Source organism: Salmo salar, chromosome ssa12, assembly GCF_905237065.1.
Source record: "Salmo salar chromosome ssa12, Ssal_v3.1, whole genome shotgun sequence".
In the NCBI taxonomy this organism is placed as follows: Eukaryota; Metazoa; Chordata; class Actinopteri; order Salmoniformes; family Salmonidae; genus Salmo; species Salmo salar.
The window spans coordinates 4,554,814-4,580,167 of record NC_059453.1 but is presented as its reverse complement, the minus strand read 5'-3'; the positions used below and the strand labels follow the sequence as shown (position 1 = coordinate 4,580,167).

Here is a 25,354-nt window from a genome sequence, read left to right as displayed (position 1 = left end):
CTACAACCACGTTGGGTCAGAACTGTTTGGAGAGGATCACAGACCAACTCTACCACCATGTTGGGTCTGGACTGTTTGGAGAGGATTACAGACCAACTCTACCACCACGTTGGGTCCGGACTGTTTGGAAAGGATTACAGACCAACTCTACCACCAAGTTGGGTCAGGACTGTTTGGAGAGGATTACAGACCAACTCTACCACCACGTTGGGTCAGGACTGTTTGGAGGGGATCACAGACCAACTCTACCACCACGTTGGGTCTGGACTGTTTGGAGAGGATCACAGACCAACTCTACCACCACGTTGGGTCAGGACTGTTTGGAGAGGATTACAGACCAACTCTACCACCAAGTTGGGTCAGGACTGTTTGGAGGGGATCACAGACCAACTCTACCACCACGTTGGGTCTGGACTGTTTGGAGAGGATCACAGACCAACTCTACCACCACGTTGGGTCAGGACTGTTTGGAGAGGATTACAGACCAACTGTACCACCACGTTGGGTCAGGACTGTTTGGAGGGGATTACAGACCAACTCTACCACCACGTTGGGTCTGGACTGTTTGGAGAGGATTACAGACCAACTCTACCACCACGTTGGGTCTGGACTCTTTGGAGGGGATCACAGACCAAATCTACCACCAAGTTGGGTCTGGACTGTTTGGAGAGGATTACAGACCAACTCTACCACCACGTTGGGTCAGGACTGTTTGGAGGGGATTACAGACCAACTCTACCACCAAGTTGGGTCAGGACTGTTTGGAGGGGATCACAGACCAACTCTACCACCAAATTGGGTCAGGACTGTTTGGAGAGGATTACAGACCAACTCTACCACCAAGTTGGGTCAGGACTGTTTGGAGGGGATCACAGAATAACTCTACCACCAAGTTGGGTCAGGACTGTTTGGAGGGGATTACAGACCAACTCCACCACCACGTTGGGTCAGGACTGTTTGGAGGGGATCACAGATCAACTCTACTACCACGTTGGGTCAGGACTGTTTGGAGAGGGATCACAGACCAACTCTACCACCTCGTTGGGTCAGGAATGTTTGGAGAGGATTACAGACCAACTCTACCACCACGTTGGGTCAGGACTGTTTGGAGAGGATTACAGACCAACTCTACCACCAAGTTGGGTCAGGACTGTTTGGAGGGTATCACAGACCAACTCTACCACCACGTTGGGTCAGGACTGTTTGGAGAGGATCACAGACCAACTCTACCACCATGTTGGGTCAGGACTGTTTGGAGAGGATTACAGACCAACTGTACCACCACGTTGGGTCAGGACTGTTTGGAGGGGATTACAGACCAACTCTACCGCCACGTTGGGTCTGGACTGTTTGGAGAGGATTACAGACCAACTCTACCACCAAGTTGGGTCTGGACTGTTTGGAGAGGATTACAGACCAACTCTACCACCACGTTGGGTCTGGACTCTTTGGAGGGGATCACAGACCAACTCTACCACCAAGTTGGGTCTGGACTGTTTGGAGGGGATCACAGACCAACTCTACCACCAAGTTGGGTTTGGACTGTTTGGAGAGGATTACAGACCAACTCTACCACCACGTTGGGTCAGGACTGTTTGGAGGGGATTACAGACCAACTCTACCACCAAGTTGGGTCAGGACTGTTTGGAGGGGATCACAGACCAACTCTACCACCACGTTGGGTCAGGACTGTTTGGAGAGGATTACAGACCAACTCTACCACCACGTTGGGTCAGGACTGTTTGGAGGGGATTACAGACCAACTCTACCACCACGTTGGGTCAGGACTGTTTGGAGAGGATTACAGACCAACTCTACCACCACGTTGGGTCAGGACTGTTTGGAGAGGATTACAGACCAACTCTACCACCACGTTGGGTCAGGACTGTTTGGAGGGGATTACAGACCAACTCTACCACCACGTTGGGTCTGGACTGTTTTGAGAGGATTACAGACCAACTCTACCACCATGTTGGGTCAGGACTGTTTGGAGGGGATAACAGACCAACTCTACCACCATGTTGGGTCAGGACTGTTTGGAGAGGATTACAGACCAACTCTACCACCACGTTGGGTCTGGAATGTTTGGAGAGGATTACAGACCAACTCTACCACCACGTTGGGTCTGGAATGTTTGGAGAGGATCACAGACCAACTCTACCACCAAGTTGGGTCAGGACTGTATGGAGAGGATTACAGACCATCTCTACCACCATGTTGGGTCAGGACTGTTTGGAGGGGATCACAGACCAACTCTACCACCACGTTGGGTCAGAACTGTTTGGAGAGGATCACAGACCAACTCTACCACCATGTTGGGTCTGGACTGTTTGGAGAGGATTACAGACCAACTCTACCACCACGTTGGGTCAGGACTGTTTGGAGAGGATTACAGACCAACTCTACCACCAAGTTGGGTCAGGACTGTTTGGAGAGGATTACAGACCAACTCTACCACCACGTTGGGTCAGGACTGTTTGGAGAGGATCACAGACCAACTCTACCACCACGTTGGGTCAGGACTGTTTGGAGAGGATTACAGACCAACTGTACCACCACGTTGGGTCAGGACTGTTTGGAGGGGATTACAGACCAACTCTACCACCACGTTGGGTCTGGACTGTTTGGAGAGGATTACAGACCAACTCTACCACCACGTTGGGTCTGGACTGTTTGGAGGGGATCACAGACCAACTCTACCACCACGTTGGGTCTGGACTGTTTGGAGAGGATTACAGACCAACTCTACCACCACGTTGGGTCCGGACTGTTTGGAGAGGATTACAGACCAACTCTACCACCACGTTGGGTCCGGACTGTTTGGAGAGGATTACAGACCAACTCTACCACCAAGTTGGGTCAGGACTGTTTGGAGAGGATTACAGACCAACTCTACCACCACGTTGGGTCAGGACTGTTTGGAGAGGATCACAGACCAACTCTACCACCACGTTGGGTCAGGACTGTTTGGAGAGGATTACAGACCAACTCTACCACCACGTTGGGTCAGGACTGTTTGGAGGGGATTACAGACCAACTCTACCACCAAGTTGGGTCAGGACTGTTTGGAGGGGATCACAGACCAACTCTACCACCACGTTGGGTCAGGACTGTTTGGAGAGGATTACAGACCAACTCTACCACCATGTTGGGTCAGGACTGTTTGGAGGGGATAACAGACCAACTCTACCACCACGTTGGGTCAGGACTGTTTGGAGAGGATTACAGACCAACTCTACCACCACGTTGGGTCAGGACTGTTTGGAGAGGAATACAGACCAACTCTACCACCACGTTGGGTCAGGACTGTTTGGAAGGGATTACAGACCAACTCTACCACCACGTTGGGTCTGGACTGTTTGCAGAGGATTACAGACCAACTCTACCACAATGTTGGGTCAGGACTGTTTGGAGGGGATCACAGACCAACTCTACCACCATGTTGGGTCAGCACTGTTTGGAGAGGATTACAGACCAACTCTACCACCACGTTGGGTCTGGAATGTTTGGAGAGGATTACAGACCAACTCTACCACCACGTTGGGTCAGGACTGTTTGGAGAGGATCACAGACCAACTCTACCACCACGTTGGGTCTGGACTGTTTGGAGGGGATTACAGACCAACTCTACCACCACGTTGGGTCTGGACTGTTTGGAGGGGATCACAGACCAACTCTACCACCACGTTGGGTCAGGACTGTTTGGAGAGGATCACAGACCAACTCTACCACCACGTTGGGTCAGGACTGTTTGGAGAGGATCACAGACCAACTCTACCACCACGTTGGGTCTGGACTGTTTGGAGGGGATTACAGACCAACTCTACCACCAAGTTGGGTCTGGACAGTTTGGAGAGGATTACAGATCAACTCTACCACCACGTTGGGTCAGGACTGTTTGGAGGGGATCACAGACCAACTGTACCACCACGTTGGGTCTGGACTGTTTGGAGGGGATCACAGACCAACTCTACCACCAAGTTGGGTCTGGACTGTTTGGAGGGGATTACAGACCAACTCTACCACCACGTTGGGTCTGGAATGTTTGGAGAGGATTACAGACCAACTCTACCACCACGTTGGGTCAGGACTGTTTGGAGGGGATCACAGACCAACTCTACCACCACGTTGGGTCAGGACTGTTTGGAGAGGATTACAGACCAACTCTACCACCACGTTGGGTCAGGACTGTTTGGAGGGGATTACAGACCAACTCTACCACCACGTTGAGTCTGGAATGTTTGGAGAGGATTACAGACCAACTCTACCACCACGTTGGGTCAGGACTGTTTGGAGAGGATTACAGACCAACTCTACCACCAAATTGGGTCAGGACTGTTTGGAGAGGATTACAGACCAACTCTATCACCACGTTGGGTCAGGACTGTTTGGAGGGGATTACAGACCAACTCTACCACCACGTTGGTTCAGGACTGTTTGGAGAGGATTACAGACCAACTCTACCACCAAGTTGGGTCAGGACTGTTTGGAGAGGATTACAGACCAACTCTACCACCAAGTTGGGTCAGGACTGTTTGGAGGGGATCACAGAATAACTCTACCACCAAGTTGGGTCAGGACTGTTTGGAGGGGATTACAGACCAACTCCACCACCACGTTGGGTCAGGACTGTTTGGAGGGGATCACAGACCAACTCTACCACCACGTTGGGTCAGGACTGTTTGGAGAGGATTACAGACCAACTCTACCACCAAGTTGGGTCAGGACTGTTTGGAGGGGATCACAGACCAACTCTACCACCACGTTGGGTCTGGACTGTTTGGAGAGGATCACAGACCAACTCTACCACCACGTTGGGTCAGGACTGTTTGGAGGGGATTACAGACCAACTCTACCACCACGTTGGGTCAGGACTGTTTGGAGAGGATTACAGACCAACTCTACCACCAAGTTGGGTCAGGACTGTTTGGAGAGGATTACAGACCAACTCTACCACCAAGTTGGGTCAGGACTGTTTGGAGGGGATCACAGAATAACTCTACCACCAAGTTGGGTCAGGACTGTTTGGAGGGGATTACAGACCAACTCTACCACCACGTTGGGTCAGGACTGTTTGGAGGGGATCACAGACCAACTCTACTACCACGTTGGGTCAGGACTGTTTGGAGAGGATTACAGACCAACTCTACCACCAAGTTGGGTCAGGACTGTTTGGAGGGGATCACAGACCAACTCTACCACCACGTTGGGTCTGGACTGTTTGGAGAGGATCACAGACCAACTCTACCACCACGTTGGGTCAGGACTGTTTGGAGGGGATTACAGACCAACTCTACCACCACGTTGGGTCTGGACTGTTTGGAGAGGATTACAGACCAACTCTACCACCAAGTTGGGTCTGGACTGTTTGGAGAGGATTACAGACCAACTCTACCACCACGTTGGGTCTGGACTCTTTGGAGGGGATCACAGACCAACTCTACCACCAAGTTGGGTCTGGACTGTTTGGAGGGGATCACAGACCAACTCTACCACCACGTTGGGTCAGGACTGTTTGGAGAGGATCACAGACCAACTCTACCACCACGTTGGGTCAGGACTGTTTGGAGGGGATTACAGACCAACTCTACCACCAAGTTGGGTCAGGACTGTTTGGAGAGGATTACAGACCAACTCTACCAACACGTTGGGTCTGGACTCTTTGGAGGGGATCACAGACCAACTCTACCACCAAGTTGGGTCAGGACTGTTTGGAGGGGATCACAGACCAACTCTACCACCACGTTGGGTCAGGACTGTTTGGAGAGGATTACAGACCAACTCTACCACCACGTTGGGTCAGGACTGTTTGGAGGGGATTACAGACCAACTCTACCACCAAGTTGGGTCAGGACTGTTTGGAGGGGATCACAGACCAACTCTACCACCACGTTGGGTCTGGACTGTTTGGAGAGGATCACAGACCAACTCTACCACCACGTTGGGTCAGGACTGTTTGGAGAGGATTACAGACCAACTGTACCACCACGTTGGGTCAGGACTGTTTGGAGGGGATTACAGACCAACTCTACCACCACGTTGGGTCTGGACTGTTTGGAGAGGATTACAGACCAACTCTACCACCACGTTGGGTCTGGACTCTTTGGAGGGGATCACAGACCAAATCTACCACCAAGTTGGGTCTGGACTGTTTGGAGAGGATTACAGACCAACTCTACCACCACGTTGGGTCAGGACTGTTTGGAGGGGATTACAGACCAACTCTACCACCAAGTTGGGTCAGGACTGTTTGGAGGGGATCACAGACCAACTCTACCACCACGTTGGGTCAGGACTGTTTGGAGAGGATTACAGACCAACTCTACCACCATGTTGGGTCAGGACTGTTTGGAGGGGATCACAGACCAACTCTACCACCACGTTGGGTCAGGACTGTTTGGAGAGGATTACAGACCAACTCTACCACCACGTTGGGTCAGGACTGTTTGGAGAGGATTACAGACCAACTCTACCACCACGTTGGGTCAGGACTGTTTGGAGGGGATTACAGACCAACTCTACCACCACGTTGGGTCTGGACTGTTTGCAGAGGATTACAGACCAACTCTACCACAATGTTGGGTCAGGACTGTTTGGAGGGGATCACAGACCAACTCTACCACCATGTTGGGTCAGGACTGTTTGGAGAGGATTACAGACCAACTCTACCACCACGTTGGGTCTGGACTGTTTGGAGGGGATCACAGACCAACTCTACCACCAAGTTGGGTCTGGACTGTTTGGAGGGGATTACAGACCAACTCTACCACCACGTTGGGTCTGGAATGTTTGGAGAGGATTACAGACCAACTCTACCACCACGTTGGGTCAGGACTGTTTGGAGGGGATCACAGACCAACTCTACCACCACGTTGGGTCAGGACTGTTTGGAGAGGATTACAGACCAACTCTACCACCACGTTGGGTCAGGACTGTTTGGAGGGGATTACAGACCAACTCTACCACCACGTTGAGTCTGGAATGTTTGGAGAGGATTACAGACCAACTCTACCACCACGTTGGGTCAGGACTGTTTGGAGAGGATTACAGACCAACTCTACCACCAAGTTGGGTCAGGACTGTTTGGAGAGGATTACAGACCAACTCTACCACCACGTTGGGTCTGGACTCCTTGGAGGGGATCACAGACCAACTCTACCACCAAGTTGGGTCTGGACTGTTTGGAGGGGATCACAGACCAACTCTACCAACAAGTTGGGTCTGGACTGTTTGGAGAGGATTACAGACCAACTCTACCACCACGTTGGGTCAGGACTGTTTGGAGGGGATTACAGACCAACTCTACCACCAAGTTGGGTCAGGACTGTTTGGAGGGGATCACAGACCAACTCTACCACCACGTTGGGTCAGGACTGTTTGGAGAGGATTACAGACCAACTCTACCACCATGTTGGGTCAGGACTGTTTGGAGGGGATCACAGACCAACTCTACCACCATTTTGGGTCAGGACTGTTTGGAGAGGATTACAGACCAACTCTACCACCACGTTGGGTCTGGACTGTTTGGACAGGATTACAGACCAACTCTACCACCATGTTGGGTCAGGACTGTTTGGAGGGGATCACAGACCAACTCTACCACCATGTTGGGTCAGGACTGTTTGGAGAGGATTACAGACCAACTCTACCACCACGTTGGGTCTGGAATGTTTGGAGAGGATTACAGACCAACTCTACCACCACGTTGGGTCAGGACTGTTTGTAGAGGATTACAGACCAACTCTACCACCATGTTGGGTCAGGACTGTTTGGAGGGGATCACAGACCAACTCTACCACCACGTTGGGTCAGAACTGTTTGGAGAGGATCACAGACCAACTCTACCACCACGTTGGGTCAGGACTGTTTGGAGAGGATTACAGACCAACTCTACCACCACGTTGGGTCAGGACTGTTTGGAGAGGATTACAGACCAAATCTACCACCACGTTGGGTCAGGACTGTTTAGAGAGGATTACAGACCAACTCTACCACCAAGTTGAGTCAGGACTGTTTGGAGAGGATTACAGACCAAGTCTACCACCACGTTGGGTCATTACTGTTTGGAGAGGATCACAGACCAACTCTACCACCACGTTGGGTCTGGACTGTTTGGAGGGGATTACAGACCAACTCTACCATCACGTTGGGTCTGGACTGTTTGGAGGGGATCACAGACCAACTCTACCACCACGTTGGGTCTGGACTGTTTGGAGAGGATCACAGACCAACTCTACCACCACATTGGTTCAGGACTGTTTGGAGAGGCTCACAGAAAAACTCTACCACCACGTTGGGTCTGGACTGTTTGGAGGGGATTACAGACCAACTCTACCACCACGTTGGGTCAGGACTGTTTGGAGAGGATTACAGACCAACTCTACCACCACGTTGGGTCAGGACTGTTTGGAGGGGATCACAGACCAACTCTACCACCACGTTGGGTCTGGACTGTTTGGAGGGGATCACAGACCAACTCTACCACCAAGTTGGGTCTGGACTGTTTTTAGGGGATTACAGACCAACTCTACCACCACGTTGGGTCTGGAATGTTTGGAGAGGATTACAGACCAACTCTACCACCACGTTGGGTCAGGACTGTTTGGAGGGGATCACAGACCAACTCTACCACCACGTTGGGTCAGGACTGTTTGGAGAGGATTACAGACCAACTCTACCACCACGTTGGGTCAGGACTGTTTGGAGAGGATTACAGACCAACTCTACCACCAAGTTGGGTCAGGACTGTTTGGAGAGGATTACAGACCAACTCTACCACCAAGTTGGGTCAGGACTGTTTGGAGAGGATTACAGACCAACTCTACCACCAAGTTGGGTCAGGACTGTTTGGAGAGGATTACAGACCAACTCTACCACCACGTTGGGTCAGGACTGTTTAGAGAGGATTACAGACCAACTCTATCACCACGTTGGGTCAGGACTGTTTGGAGAGGATTACAGACCAACTCTACCAACAAGTTGGGTCAGGACTGTTTGGAGAGGATTACAGACCAACTCTACCACCACGTTGGGTCAGGACTGTTTGGAGAGGATTACAGACCAACTCTACTACCAAGTTGGGTCAGGACTGTTTGGAGGGGATCACAGAACAACTCTACCACCACGTTGGGTCAGGACTGTTTGGAGAGGATTACAGACCAACTCTACTACCAAGTTGGGTCAGGACTGTTTGGAGGGGATCACAGAACAACTCTACCACCACGTTGGGTCAGGACTGTTTGGAGGGGATCACAGACCAACTCTACCACCACGTTGGGTCTGGACTGTTTGGAGAGGATTACAGACCAACTCTACCACCACGTTGGGTCAGGACTGTTTGGAGAGGATCACAGACCAACTCTACCACCACGTTGGGTCAGGACTGTTTGGAGAGGATCACAGACCAACTCTACCACCACGTTGGGTCTGGACTGTTTGGAGAGGATTACAGACCAACTCTACCACCACGTTGGGTCAGGACTGTTTGGAGAGGATTACAGACCAACTCTACCACCACGTTGGGTCTGGACTGTTTGGAGAGGATTACAGACCAACTCTACCACCACGTTGGGTCAGGACTGTTTGGAGGGGATTACAGACCAACTCTACCACCACGTTGGGTCTGGAATGTTTGGAGAGGATTACAGACCAACTCTACCACCACGTTGGGTCAGGACTGTTTGGAGGGGATCACAGACCAACTCTACCACCACGTTGGGTCAGGACTGTTTGGAGAGGATTACAGACCAACTCTACCACCAAGTTGGGTCAGGACTGTTTGGAGAGGATCACAGACCAACTCTACCACCAAGTTGGGTCTGGAATGTTTGGAGAGGATTACAGACCAACTCTACCACCATGTTGGGTCAGGACTGTTTGGAGAGGATTACAGACCAACTCTACCACCAAGTTGGGTCAGGACTGTTTGGAGAGGATTACAGACCAACTCTACCACCACGTTGGGTCTGGACTGTTTGGAGAGGATTACAGACCAACTCTACCACCACGTTGGGTCAGGACTGTTTGGAGAGGATCACAGACCAACTCTACCACCACGTTGGGTCAGGACTGTTTGGAGAGGATTACAGACCAACTCTACCACCACGTTGGGTCAGGACTGTTTGGAGAGGATCACAGACCAACTCTACCACCACGTTGGGTCAGGACTGTTTGGAGAGGATCACAGACCAACTCTACCACCACGTTGGGGCTGGACTGTTTTGAGGGGATCACAGACCAACTCTACCACCACGTTGGGTCTGGACTGTTTGGAGGGGATCACAGACCAACTCTACCACCAAGTTGGGTCAGGACTGTTTGGAGAGGATTACAGACCAACTCTACCACCACGTTGGGTCAGGACTGTTTGGAGAGGATTACAGACCAACTCTACCACCACGTTGGGTCAGGACTGTTTGGAGAGGATCACAGACCAACTCTACCACCACGTTGGGTCAGGACTGTTTGGAGAGGATTACAGACCAACTCTACCACCACGTTGGGTCAGGACTGTTTGGAGGGGATTACAGACCAACTCTACCACCACGTTGGGTCAGGACTGTTTGGAGAGGTTCACAGACCAACTCTACCACCAAGTTGGGTCAGGACTGTTTGGAGAGGATTACAGACCAACTCTACCAACACGTTGGGTCAGGACTGTTTGGAGAGGTTCACAGACCAACTCTACCACCACGTTGGGTCTGGACTGTTTGGAGAGGATCACAGACCAACTCTACCACCACATTGGGTCAGGACTGTTTGGAGGGGATCACAGATCAACTCTACCACCACGTTGGGTCTGGACTGTTTGGAGGGGATTACAGACCAACTCTACCACCACGTTGGGTCAGGACTGTTTGGAGGGGATCACAGACCAACTCTACCACCACGTTGGGTCTGGACTGTTTGGAGGGGATCACAGACCAACTCTACCACCAAGTTGGGTCTGGACTGTTTGGAGGGGATTACAGACCAACTCTACCACCACGTTGGGTCTGGAATGTTTGGAGAGGATTACAGACCAACTCTACCACCACGTTGGGTCAGGACTGTTTGGAGGGGATGACAGACCAACTCTACCACCATGTTGGGTCAGGACTGTTTGGAGAGGATTACAGACCAACTCTACCACCAAGTTGGGTCAGGACTGTTTGGAGAGGATTATAGACCAACTCTACCACCACGTTGGGTCAGGACTGTTTGGAGAGGATCACAGACCAACTCTACCACCAAGTTGGGTCTGGACTGTTTGGAGAGGATTACAGACCAACTCTACCACCACGTTGGGTCAGGACTGTTTGGAGAGGATTACAGACCAACTCTACCACCAAGTTGGGTCAGGACTGTTTGGAGAGGATTATAGACCAACTCTACCACCACGTTGGGTCAGGACTGTTTGGAGAGGATCACAGACCAACTCTACCACCAAGTTGGGTCTGGACTGTTTGGAGATGATTACAGACCAACTCTACCACCAAGTTGGGTCAGGACTGTTTGGAGAGGATTATAGACCAACTCTACCACCACGTTGGGTCAGGACTGTTTGGAGAGGATCACAGACCAACTCTACCACCAAGTTGGGTCTGGACTGTTTGGAGATGATTACAGACCAACTCTACCACCACGTTGGGTCAGGACTATTTGGTGGGGATTACAGACCAACTCTACCACCACGTTGGGTCTGGAATGTTTGGAGAGGATTACAGACCAACTCTACCACCACGTTGGGTCTGGACTGTTTGGAGAGGATTACAGACCAACTCTACCACCAAGTTGGGTCAGGACTGTTTGGAGAGGATTACAGACCAACTCTACCACCAAGTTGGGTCAGGACTGTTTGGAGAGGATTACAGACCAACTCTACCACCAAGTTGGGTCAGGACTGTTTGGAGAGGATCACAGACCAACTCTACCACCACGTTGGGTCAGGACTGTTTGGAGAGGATTACAGACCAACTCTACCACCACGTTGGGTCTGGACTGTTTGGAGGGGATTACAGACCAACTCTACCACCAAGTTGGGTCAGGACTGTTTGGAGAGGATTACAGACCAACTCTACCACCACGTTGGGTCAGGACTGTTTGGAGAGGTTCACAGACCAACTCTACCACCACGTTGGGTCTGGACTGTTTGGAGTGGATTACAGACCAACAAGACCACCACGTTGGGTCAGGACTGTTTGGAGAGGATTACAGACCAACTCTACCACCACGTTGGGTCAGGACTGTTTGGAGAGGATCACAGACCAACTCTACCACCACGTTGGGTCTGGACTGTTTGGAGAGGATCACAGAACAACTCTACCACCACATTGGGTCAGGACTGTTTGGAGAGGCTCACAGAAAAACTCTACCACCACGTTGGGTCTGGACTGTTTGGAGGGGATCACAGACCAACTCTACCACCACGTTGGGTCTGGACTGTTTGGAGAGGATCACAGACCAACTCTACCACCACGTTGGGTCAGGACTGTTTGGAGAGGCTCACAGAAAAACTCTACCACCACGTTGGGTCTGGACTGTTTGGAGGGGATTACAGACCAACTCTACCACCACGTTGGGTCAGGACTGTTTGGAGGGGATCACAGACCAACTCTACCACCACGTTGGGTCTGGACTGTTTGGAGGGGATCACAGACCAACTCTACCACCAAGTTGGGTCTGGACTGTTTGGAGGGGATTACAGACCAACTCTACCACCACGTTGGGTCTGGAATGTTTGGAGAGGATTACAGACAAACTCTACCACCACGTTGGGTCAGGACTGTTTGGAGGGGATCACAGACCAACTCTACCACCACGTTGGGTCAGGACTGTTTGGAGAGGATTACAGACCAACTCTACCACCAAGTTGGGTCAGGACTGTTTGGAGAGGATCACAGACCAACTCTACCACCAAGTTGGGTCTGGAATGTTTGGAGAGGATTACAGACCAACTCTACCACCATGTTGGGTCAGGACTGTTTGGAGAGGATCACAGACCAACTCTACCACCACGTTGGGTCTGGACTGTTTGGAGAGGATTACAGACCAACTCTACCACCATGTTGGGTCAGGACTGTTTGGAGAGGATTACAGACCAACTCTACCACCAAGTTGGGTCAGGACTGTTTGGAGAGGATTACAGACCAACTCTACCACCACGTTGGGTCAGGACTGTTTGGAGAGGATCACAGACCAACTCTACCACCACGTTGGGTCAGGACTGTTTGGAGAGGATTACAGACCAACTCTACCACCACGTTGGGTCAGGACTGTTTGGAGAGGATCACAGACCAACTCTACCACCACGTTGGGTCAGGACTGTTTGGAGAGGATCACAGACCAACTCTACCACCACGTTGGGTCTGGACTGTTTGGAGAGGATCACAGACCAACTCTACCACCACGTTGGGTCTGGACTGTTTGGAGGGGATCACAGACCAACTCTACCACCATGTTGGGTCAGGACTGTTTGGAGAGGATCACAGACCAACTCTACCACCACGTTGGGTCTGGACTGTTTGGAGAGGATTACAGACCAACTCTACCACCAAGTTGGGTCAGGACTGTTTGGAGAGGATTACAGACCAACTCTACCACCACGTTGGTTCAGGACTGTTTGGAGAGGATTACAGACCAACTCTACCACCAAGTTGGTTCTGGACTGTTTGGAGGGGATCACAGACCAACTCTACCACCACGTTGGGTCAGGACTGTTTGGAGAGGATCACAGACCAACTCTACCACCACGTTGGGTCAGGACTGTTTGGAGAGGCTCACAGACCAACTCTACCACCACGTTGGGTCTGGACTGTTTGGAGGGGATTACAGACCAACTCTACCACCACGTTGGGTCAGGACTGTTTGGAGAGGATTACAGACCAACTCTACCACCACGTTGGGTCAGGACTGTTTGGAGGGGATCACAGACCAACTCTACCACCACGTTGGGTCTGGACTGTTTGGAGGGGATCACAGACCAACTCTACCACCACGTTGGGTCTGGACTGTTTGGAGGGGATTACAGACCAACTCTACCACCAAGTTGGGTCTGGACTGTTTGGAGGGGATTACAGACCAACTCTACCACCACGTTGGGTCAGGACTGTTTGGAGAGGATCACAGACCAACTCTACCACCACGTTGGGTCAGGACTGTTTGGAGAGGATCACAGACCAACTCTACCACCACGTTGGGTCTGGACTGTTTTGAGGGGATCACAGACCAACTCTACCACCATGTTGGGTCTGGACTGTTTGGAGGGGATCACAGACCAACTCTACCACCAAGTTGGGTCTGGACTGTTTGGAGGGGATTACAGACCAACTCTACCACCACGTTGGGTCAGGAATGTTTGGAGAGGATTACAGACCAACTCTACCACCACGTTGGGTCAGGACTGTTTGGAGGGGATCACAGACCAACTCTACCACCACGTTGGGTCAGGACTGTTTGGAGAGGATTACAGACCAACTCTACCACCAAGTTGGGTCAGGACTGTTTGGAGAGGATCACAGACCAACTCTACCACCAAGTTGGGTCTGGACTGTTTGGAGAGGATTACAGACCAACTCTACCACCACGTTGGGTCAGGACTATTTGGTGGGGATTACAGACCAACTCTACCACCACGTTGGGTCTGGAATGTTTGGAGAGGATTACAGACCAACTCTACCACCAAGTTGGGTCAGGACTGTTTGGAGAGGATTACAGACCAACTCTACCACCAAGTTGGGTCAGGACTGTTTGGAGAGGATTACAGACCAACTCTACCACCAAGTTGGGTCTGGAATGTTTGGAGAGGATTACAGACCAACTCTACCACCAAGTTGGGTCAGGACTGTTTGGAGAGGATTACAGACCAACTCTACCACCACGTTGGGTCTGGACTGTTTGGAGAGGATTACAGACCAACTCTACCACCAAGTTGGGTCAGGACTGTTTGGAGAGGATCACAGACCAACTCTACCACCACGTTGGGTCAGGACTGTTTGGAGAGGATTACAGACCAACTCTACCACCATGTTGGGTAAGGACTGTTTGGAGAGGATCACAGACCAACTCTACCACCACGTTGGGTCTGGACTGTTTGGAGAGGATTACAGACCAACTCTACCACCAAGTTGGGTCAGGACTGTTTGGAGAGGATTACAGACCAACTCTACCACCAAGTTGGGTCAGGACTGTTTGGAGAGGATCACAGACCAACTCTACCACCAAGTTGGGTCTGGAATGTTTGGAGAGGATTACAGACCAACTCTACCACCATGTTGGGTCAGGACTGTTTGGAGAGGATCACAGACCAACTCTACCACCACGTTGGGTCTGGACTGTTTGGAGAGGATCACAGACCAACTCTACCACCAAGTTGGGTCTGGAATGTTTGGAGAGGATTACAGACCAACTCTACCACCATGTTGGGTCAGGACTGTTTGGAGAGGATCACAGACCAACTCTACCACCACGTTGGGTCTGGACTGTTTGGAGAGGATTACAGACCAACTCTACCACCACGTTGGGTCAGGACTGTTTGGAGAGGATTACAGACCAACTCTACCACCAAGTTGGGTCAGGACTGTTTGGAGAGGATTACAGACCAACTCTACCACCACGTTGGGTCAGGACTGTTTGGAGAGGATCACAGACCAACTCTACCACCACGTTGGGTCAGGACTGTTTGGAGAGGATTACAGACCAACTCTACCACCACGTTGGGTCAGGACTGTTTGGAGAGGATCACAGACCAACTCTACCACCACGTTGGGTCAGGACTGTTTGGAGAGGATCACAGACCAACTCTACCACCACGTTGGGTCTGGACTGTTTGGAGAGGATCACAGACCAACTCTACCACCACGTTGGGTCTGGACTGTTTGGAGGGGATTACAGACCAACTCTACCACCATGTTGGGTCAGGACTGTTTGGAGAGGATCACAGACCAACTCTACCACCACGTTGGGTCTGGACTGTTTGGAGAGGATTACAGACCAACTCTACCACCAAGTTGGGTCAGGACTGTTTGGAGAGGATTACAGACCAACTCTACCACCACGTTGGGTCAGGACTGTTTGGAGAGGATTACAGACCAACTCTACCACCAAGTTGGTTCTGGACTGTTTGGAGGGGATCACAGACCAACTCTACCACCACGTTGGGTCAGGACTGTTTGGAGAGGATCACAGACCAACTCTACCACCACGTTGGGTCAGGACTGTTTGGAGAGGATTACAGACCAACTCTACCACCACGTTGGGTCAGGACTGTTTGGAGAGGATTACAGACCAACTCTACCACCACGTTGGGTCAGGACTGTTTGGAGAGGATTACAGACCAACTCTACCACCACGTTGGGTCAGGACTGTTTGGAGGGGATCACAGACCAACTCTACCACCACGTTGGGTCTGGACTGTTTGGAGGGGATCACAGACCAACTCTACCACCACGTTGGGTCTGGACTGTTTGGAGGGGGATTACAGACCAACTCTACCACCAAGTTGGGTCTGGACTGTTTGGAGGGGATTACAGACCAACTCTACCACCACGTTGGGTCAGGACTGTTTGGAGAGGATCACAGACCAACTCTACCACCACGTTGGGTCAGGACTGTTTGGAGAGGATCACAGACCAACTCTACCACCACGTTGGGTCTGGACTGTTTTGAGGGGATCACAGACCAACTCTACCACCATGTTGGGTCTGGACTGTTTGGAGGGGATCACAGACCAACTCTACCACCAAGTTGGGTCTGGACTGTTTGGAGGGGATTACAGACCAACTCTACCACCACGTTGGGTCTGGAATGTTTGGAGAGGATTACAGACCAACTCTACCACCACGTTGGGTCAGGACTGTTTGGAGGGGATCACAGACCAACTCTACCACCACGTTGGGTCAGGACTGTTTGGAGAGGATTACAGACCAACTCTACCACCAAGTTGGGTCAGGACTGTTTGGAGAGGATCACAGACCAACTCTACCACCAAGTTGGGTCTGGACTGTTTGGAGATGATTACAGACCAACTCTACCACCACGTTGGGTCAGGACTGTTTGGTGGGGATTACAGACCAACTCTACCACCACGTTGGGTCTGGAATGTTTGGAGAGGATTACAGACCAACTCTACCACCAAGTTGGGTCAGGACTGTTTGGAGAGGATTACAGACCAACTCTACCACCAAGTTGGGTCAGGACTGTTTGGAGAGGATTACAGACCAACTCTACCACCAAGTTGGGTCTGGAATGTTTGGAGAGGATTACAGACCAACTCTACCACCAAGTTGGGTCAGGACTGTTTGGAGAGGATTACAGACCAACTCTACCACCACGTTGGGTCAGGACTGTTTGGAGAGGATTACAGACCAACTCTACCACCAAGTTGGGTCAGGACTGTTTGGAGAGGATCACAGACCAACTCTACCACCACGTTGGGTCAGGACTGTTTGGAGAGGATTACAGACCAACTCTACCACCACGTTGGGTAAGGACTGTTTGGAGAGGATCACAGACCAACTCTACCACCACGTTGGGTCTGGACTGTTTGGAGAGGATTACAGACCAACTCTACCACCAAGTTGGGTCAGGACTGTTTGGAGAGGATTACAGACCAACTCTACCACAAAGTTGGGTCAGGACTGTTTGGAGAGGATTACAGACCAACTCTACCACCACGTTGGGTCAGGACTGTTTGGAGAGGATCACAGACCAACTCTACCACCACGTTGGGTCAGGACTGTTTGGAGAGGATTACAGACCAACTCTACCACCACGTTGGGTCAGGACTGTTTGGAGAGGATCACAGACCAACTCTACCACCACGTTGGGTCAGGACTGTTTGGAGAGGATCACAGACCAACTCTACCACCACGTTGGGTCTGGACTGTTTGGTGAGGATCACAGACCAACTCTACCACCACGTTGGGTCTGGACTGTTTGGAGGGGATTACAGACCAACTCTACCACCAAGTTGGGTCAGGACTGTTTGGAGAGGATTACAGACCAACTCTACCACCACGTTGGGTCAGGACTGTTTGGAGAGGATTACAGACCAACTCTACCACCAAGTTGGGTCTGGACTGTTTGGAGGGGATCAAAGACCAACTCTACCACCACGTTGGGTCTGGACTGTTTGGAGAGGATCACAGACCAACTCTACCACCACGTTGGGTCAGGACTGTTTGGAGAGGATTACAGACCAACTCTACCACCATGTTGGGTCAGGACTGTTTGGAGAGGATCACAGACCAACTATACCACCAAGTTGGGTCAGGACTGTTTGGAGGGGATCACAGACCAACTCTACCACCACGTTGGGTCAGGACTGTTTGGAGAGGATTACAGACCAACTCTACCACCAAGTTGGGTCAGGACTGTTTGGAGAGGATTACAGACCAACTCTACCACCACGTTGGGTCAAGACTGTTTGGAGAGGATCACAGACCAACTCTACCACCACGTTGGGTCAGGACTGTTTGGAGAGGATCACAGACCAACTCTACCACCACGTTGGGTCAGGACTGTTTGGAGAGGATTACAGACCAACTCTACCACCACGTTGGGTCTGGACTGTTTGGAGGGGATTACAGACCAACTCTACCACCAAGTTGGGTCAGGACTGTTTGGAGAGGATTACAGACCAACTCTACCACCACGTTGGGTCAGGACTGTTTGGAGAGGATTACAGACCAACTCTACCACCAAGTTGGGTCTGGACTGTTTGGAGGGGATTACAGACCAACTCTACCACCACGTTGGGTCTGGACTGTTTGGAGAGGATCACAGACCAACTCTACCACCACGTTGGGTCAGGACTGTTTGGAGAGGATTACAGACCAACTCTACCACCACGTTGGGTCAGGACTGTTTGGAGAGGATTACAGACCAACTCTACCACCAAGTTGGGTCAGGACTGTTTGGAGAGGATCACAGACCAACTCTACCACCACGTTGGGTCAGGACTGTTTGGAGGGGATTACAGACCAACTCTACCACCACGTTGGGTCAGGACTGTTTGGAGAGGATTACAGACCAACTCTACCACCAAGTTGGGTCTGGACTGTTTGGAGGGGATTACAGACCAACTCTACCACCACGTTGGGTCAGGACTGTTTGGAGAGGATTACAGACCAACTCTACCACCAAGTTGGGTCAGGACTGTGTGGAGAGGATTACAGACCAACTCTACCACCAAGTTGGGTCTGGACTGTTTGGAGAGGATTACAGACCAACTCGACCACCACGTTGGGTCAGGACTGTTTGGAGGGAATCACAGACCAACTCTACCACCACGTTGGGTCTGGACTGTTTGGAGAGGATTACAGACCAACTCTACCACCACGTTGGGTCAGGACTGCTTGGAGAGGCTCACAGACCAACTCTACCACCACGTTGGGTCAGGACTGTTTGGAGGGGATTACAGACCAACTCTACCACCACGTTGGGTCAGGACTGTTTGGAGAGGATTACAGACCAACTCTACCACCACGTTGGGTCAGGACTGTTTGGAGGGGATCAAAGACCAACTCTACCACCACGTTGGGTCTGGACTGTTTGGAGGCGATCACAGACCAACTCTACCACCACGTTGGGTCTGGACTGTTTGGAGGGGATTACAGACCAACTCTACCACCAAGTTGGGTCAGGACTGTTTGGAGGGGATTACAGACCAACTCTACCACCAAGTTGGGTCTGGACTGTTTGGAGAGGATTACAGACCAACTCTACCACCAAGTTGGGTCTGGACTGTTTGGAGAGGATTACAGACCAACTCGACCACCACGTTGGGTCAGGACTGTTTGGAGGGAATCACAGACCAACTCTACCACAACGTTGGGTCTGGACTGTTTGGAGAGGATTACAGACCAACTCTACCACCACGTTGGGTCAGGACTGTTTGGAGAGGATTACAGACCAACTCTACCACCACGTTGGGTCAGGACTGTTTGGAGAGGATTACAGACCAACTCTACCACCACGTTGGGTCAGGACTGTTTGGAGATGATTACAGACCAACTCTACCACCACATTGGGTCAGGACTGTTTGGAGGTGATCACAGACCAACTCTACCACCAAGTTGGGTCTGGACTGCCAGGGACTGCTGCCGGTGCCACTGACGACCCAATCTGCCTCCATCATCCATAACAAACAGGACTGGGCCACTGACTACCCAATCTGACTCCATCATCCATAACAAACAGGACTGGGCCACTGACTACCCAATCTGACTCCATCATCCATAACAAACAGGACTGGGCCACTGACTACCCAATCTGCCTCCATCATCCGTAACAAACAGGACTGTGCCACTGACGACCCAATCTGCCTCCATCATCCATAACAAACAGGACTGGGCCACTGACGACCCAATCTGCCTCCATCATCCATAACAAACAGGACTGGGCCACTGACTTCCCAATCTGTGTCCATCATCCGTAACAAACAGGACTGTGCCACTGACGACCCAATCTGCCTCCATCATGCTTAACAAACAGGACTGTGCCACTGACGACCCAATCTGCCTCCATCATCCATAACAAACAGGACTGGGCCACTGACGACCCAATCTGCCTCCATCATCCATAACAAACAGGACTGGGCCACTGACGACCCAATCTGCCTCCATCATCCGTAACAAACAGGACTGGGCCACTGACTACTCAATCTGCCTCCATCATCCGTAACAAACAGGACTGGGCCGCTGACAACCCAATCTGCCTCCATCATCCATAACAAACAGGACTGGGCCACTGACGACCCAATCTGCCTCCATCATCCGTAACAAACAGGACTGGGCCACTGACTACCCAATCTGCCTCCATCATCCGTAACAAACAGGACTGGGCCACTGACGACCCAATCTGCCTCCATCATCCGTAACAAACAGGACTGGGCCACTGACTACTCAATTTGTGTCCATCATCCGTAACAAACAGGACTGTGCCACTGACAACCCAATCTGCCTCCATCATCCATAACAAACAGGACTGGGCCACTGACGACCCAATCTGCCTCCATCATCCGTAACAAACAGGACTGGGCCACTGACTACTCAATCTGCCTCCATCATCCGTAACAAACAGGACTGGGCCACTGACTACTCATTCTGCCTCCATCATCCGTAACAAACAGGACTGGGCCACTGACGACCCAATCTGCCTCCATCATCCGTAACAAACAGGACTGTGCCACTGACTACTCAATATCCCTCCATCATCCGTAACAAACAGGACTGGCAGGGCTTTTGATGGTCTGCAACTTTAATGTTCTGTTAAATATATAAAATACATTTTTAGTAAAGATTGGTCTACGTTTGCATGTTTTCAGACAACAGCTGTTCTGATTGGAGCTCTGCATTTAATATACTGTTCTGATTGGAGCTCTGCATTTAATATGCTGCATTTTTTCAGAAAACAGCTGTTCTGATTGGAGCTCTGCATTTAATATGCTGCATTTTTTCAGAAAACAGCTGTTCTGATTGGAGCTCTGTTCTGATTGGAGCTCTGCATTTAATATGCTGTTCTGATTGGAGCTCTGCATTTAATATGCTGTTCTGATTGGAGCTCTGCATTTAATATGCTGTTCTGATTGGAGCTCTGTATTTAATATGCTGTTCTGATTGGAGCTCTGCATTTAATAAGCTGTTCTGATTGGAGCTCTGCATTTAATATGCTGTTCTGATTGGAGCTCTGCATTTAATATGCTGTTCTGATTGGAGCTCTGCATTTAATATGCTGCATTTTTTCAGAAAACAGCTGTTCTGATTGGAGCTCTGTATTTAATATGCTGTTCTGATTGGAGCTCTGCATTTAATATGCTGTTCTGATTGGAGCTCTGCATTTAATATGCTGTTCTGATAGGAGCTCTGCATTTAATATGCTGCATCTATTTTTTTATTTTAATTTTTTTACATAAATAGCAGAAATGTGTTTTTGAAATAGCAAGTTGGATTTAAATATGATGCTGTTTGCCTTTCCGTGCCTTGAATCCTACTGCTGAATATGGTGCTGTATACCTCAGATATGACACCTTCATAGGAAGAAGCATCATGATTTTCAGCACCCGAACAGGTCAAATAATTTGGCCTCTGGACATTTTTTTTAATTATTATTATTATTATTTTTTAAATTGAACCTTTATTTAACTAGGCAAGTCAATTAAGAATAAATTCGTATTTACAATGACGGCCTACACCGGCCAAACCAGGACGACGCTGGGCCAATTGTGCACCGCCCTATGGGACTCCCAATCACGGCCTGTTGTGATACAGCCTGGATTCGAACCAGGGTGTCTGTAGTGACACCTCTAGCACTGAGCTGCAGTGCCTTATATCGCTGGAGCATGTCTACTCCTTATATCTAATAACATGTCAGATATCCAGAAATATATAGATAAAGATATCCCCTGATACTGACCCTTTTTCGCCGAGGGATAGTTCTAAGAATCTGCAGTAGAGAGACACAGAGACATGCTTGTGGCTCTCATTATATCAGACAACGAGAGGATACTTAAAAGCTGCAACGCTCAAATGCCTAAAAGAAATTCTCTGTGTGTGTGTGTGTGTGTGTGTGTGTGTGTGTGTGTGTGTGTGTGTGTGTGTGTGTGTGTGTGTGTGTGTGTGTTTGCCTCCTTTCTTCTACAGTGTCTGCATTAACTACCACAGGGACTGACTGCCACAGATACTAATACACAGAGGGAGAGGGAGAGGGAGAGGGAGAGGGAGAGGGAGACAAAAGAGAATCAGAGAACAAAGCTGGTGGAAGCTACTCTAATTTAAACTAACTGGACAACAAAAACTACAACACAGCCGAGTGGAGCGGACATGAACCACTGCACGCACAGACAGACAGACAGACAGACAGACAGACAGACAGACAGACAGACAGACAGACAGACAGACAGACAGACAGACAGACAGACAGACAGACAGACAGACAGACAGACAGACAGACAGACAGACAGACAGACAGACAGACAGACAGACAGACAGACAGACAGACAGACAGACAATTAGACTGTGGTGCTAGTGTTCCTTCTAAATCACCAAGTACATACTGTAGTTATAGAGAGACAGTACTACATACTGTAGTTATATAGAGACAGTACTACATACTTTAGTTATATAGAGACAGTACCACATACTGTAGTTATATAGAGACAGTACTATATACTGTAGTTATATAGAGACAGTACTACATACTGTAGTTATATAGAGACAGTACTACATACTGTAGTTATATAGAGACAGTACTATATACTGTAGTTATATAGAGACAGTACTACATACTGTAGTTATATAGAGACAGTACTACATACTGTAGTTATATAGAGACAGTACTATATGATGTAGTTATATAGAGACAGTACTATATACTGTAGTTATATAGAGACAGTACTACATACTTTAGTTATATAGAGACAGTACCACATACTGTAGTTATATAGAGACAGTACTATATACTGTAGTTATATAGAGACAGTACTACATACTGTAGTTATATAGAGACAGTACTACATACTGTAGTTATATAGAGACAGTACTAGAGTAGTGAGTCATTTAGCAGACTCTCTTATCCAGAGAGACTTACAGTAGCAACTATGGTTAAGTGCCTTGCTCAAGGGTACATTGACTGTACCATAAGGTCCAAGGAACTGTCCGTAGATATCAGAGACAGAATTGTGATGAGGCATATATCTGGGTTGAGCATGAAACTATTCTTAGAGGGATGAAAGTTTCCAAGAGCACAGTGGTCTCCATCGTCCATCAGAGTCTATCCAGACTCTGCCTAGAGCTGGCGTCCATCAGAGTCTATCCAGACTCTGCCTAGAGCTGGCGTCCATCAGAGTCTATCCAGACTCTGCCTAGAGCTGGCGTCCATCAGAGTCTATCCAGACTCTGCCTAGAGCTGTCGTCCATCAGAGTCTATCCAGACTATGCCTAGAGCTGGCGTCCATCAGAGTCTATCCAGACTATGCCTAGAGCTGGCGTCCATCAGAGTCTATCCAGACTATGCCTAGAGCTGGCGTCCATCAGAGTCTATCCAGACTATGCCTAGAGCTGGCGTCCATCAGAGTCTATCCAGACTATGCCTAGAGCTGGCGTCCATCAGAGTCTATCCAGACTATGCCTAGAGCTGGCGTCCATCAGAGTCTATCCAGACTCTGCCTAGAGCTGGCGTCCATCAGAGTGTATCCAGACTCTGCCTAGAGCTGGCGTCCATCAGAGTCTACCCAGACTCTGCCTAGAGATGGTCTTCTGACCAAACTGAACAACCGGGCCAGAAGGCCCTTGGTCAGGTAGGTGACCAAGAACCCAATGACCGCTCTGATAGAACCTCAGAGTTCCTTGGTTGAGATGGGAGAACCTGTCAGAAGGACAACAGTCTCTGCAGCACTTCACCAATCTGGACTTTATGGGAGAGTGGACAGACAGAATCCACTCCTGAAGATGGAAGCCACTCCTGAGAAAAAGTCACATGACAGCACACCTGGAGTTAGCAAAAAGGCACGTGACAGATCATAAGGCAAAAGATTCTGTAGTCTGATGAGACAAACATGTACCTATTTGGCCTGAATGCAAAGACCTATGTCTGGAGAAAACCAGGCACACCACATCACCCGTCTAAAAACACATCCTACCATGAAGCAAGGTGGTGGCAGTATCATGCTATGGGGATGTTTTTCAGCGGCAGGGACTGGGAGACTGGTAAGGATAGAGGAGACAATGAATGGAGACAATTACAGGCAAATCCTTGATGAGAATCTGCTTCAGAGTGCAAACAACCTTAGACTGGGGATGAAGGTTTACCTTCCAACAGGACAATGAATCCAAGCATATAGCCAAAGCAATGCTGGAATGGCTTCAGAATAAGAATGTGAAACTCCTTGAGTGGCCCAGCCAAAGCCCAGACTTGAATTCCATTGAAAATCTGTGGAAATTACTATTCACCGCCGCTCCCCATCTAACTTAAGAGAGCTTGAGAAAATCGGCAAGGAAGAATGGGAGAATATCCCCAAATCCTGATGTGCAAAGCTGGTACAGACATACCCAAGACGACTCAAAGCTGGTACAGACATACCCAAGACGACTCAAAGCTGGTACAGACATACCCAAGACGACTCAAAGCTGATACAGACATACCCAAGACGACTCAAAGCTGGTACAGACATACCCAAGACGACTCAAAGCTGGTACAGTCATACCCAAGACAACTCAAAGCTGATACAGACATACCCAAGAAGACTCAAAGCTGGTACAGTCATACCCAAGACGACTCAAAGCTGGTACAGTCATACCCAAGACGACTCAAAGCTGATACAGACATACCCAAGACGACTCAAAGCTGGTACAGACATACCCAAGACGACTCAGAGCTG

At 50.0% G+C, this 25,354-nt stretch overlaps 1 protein-coding gene across 1 annotated transcript in view; it reads right to left on the bottom strand.

The window, feature by feature from the left end:
• The window catches only part of LOC106563992 (glutamate receptor ionotropic, NMDA 2A), a 428,098-nt gene that overhangs the window by 235,355 nt on the left and 167,389 nt on the right, over nucleotides 1-25,354 (bottom strand). The gene's annotated exons all lie outside the window — the stretch shown is intronic.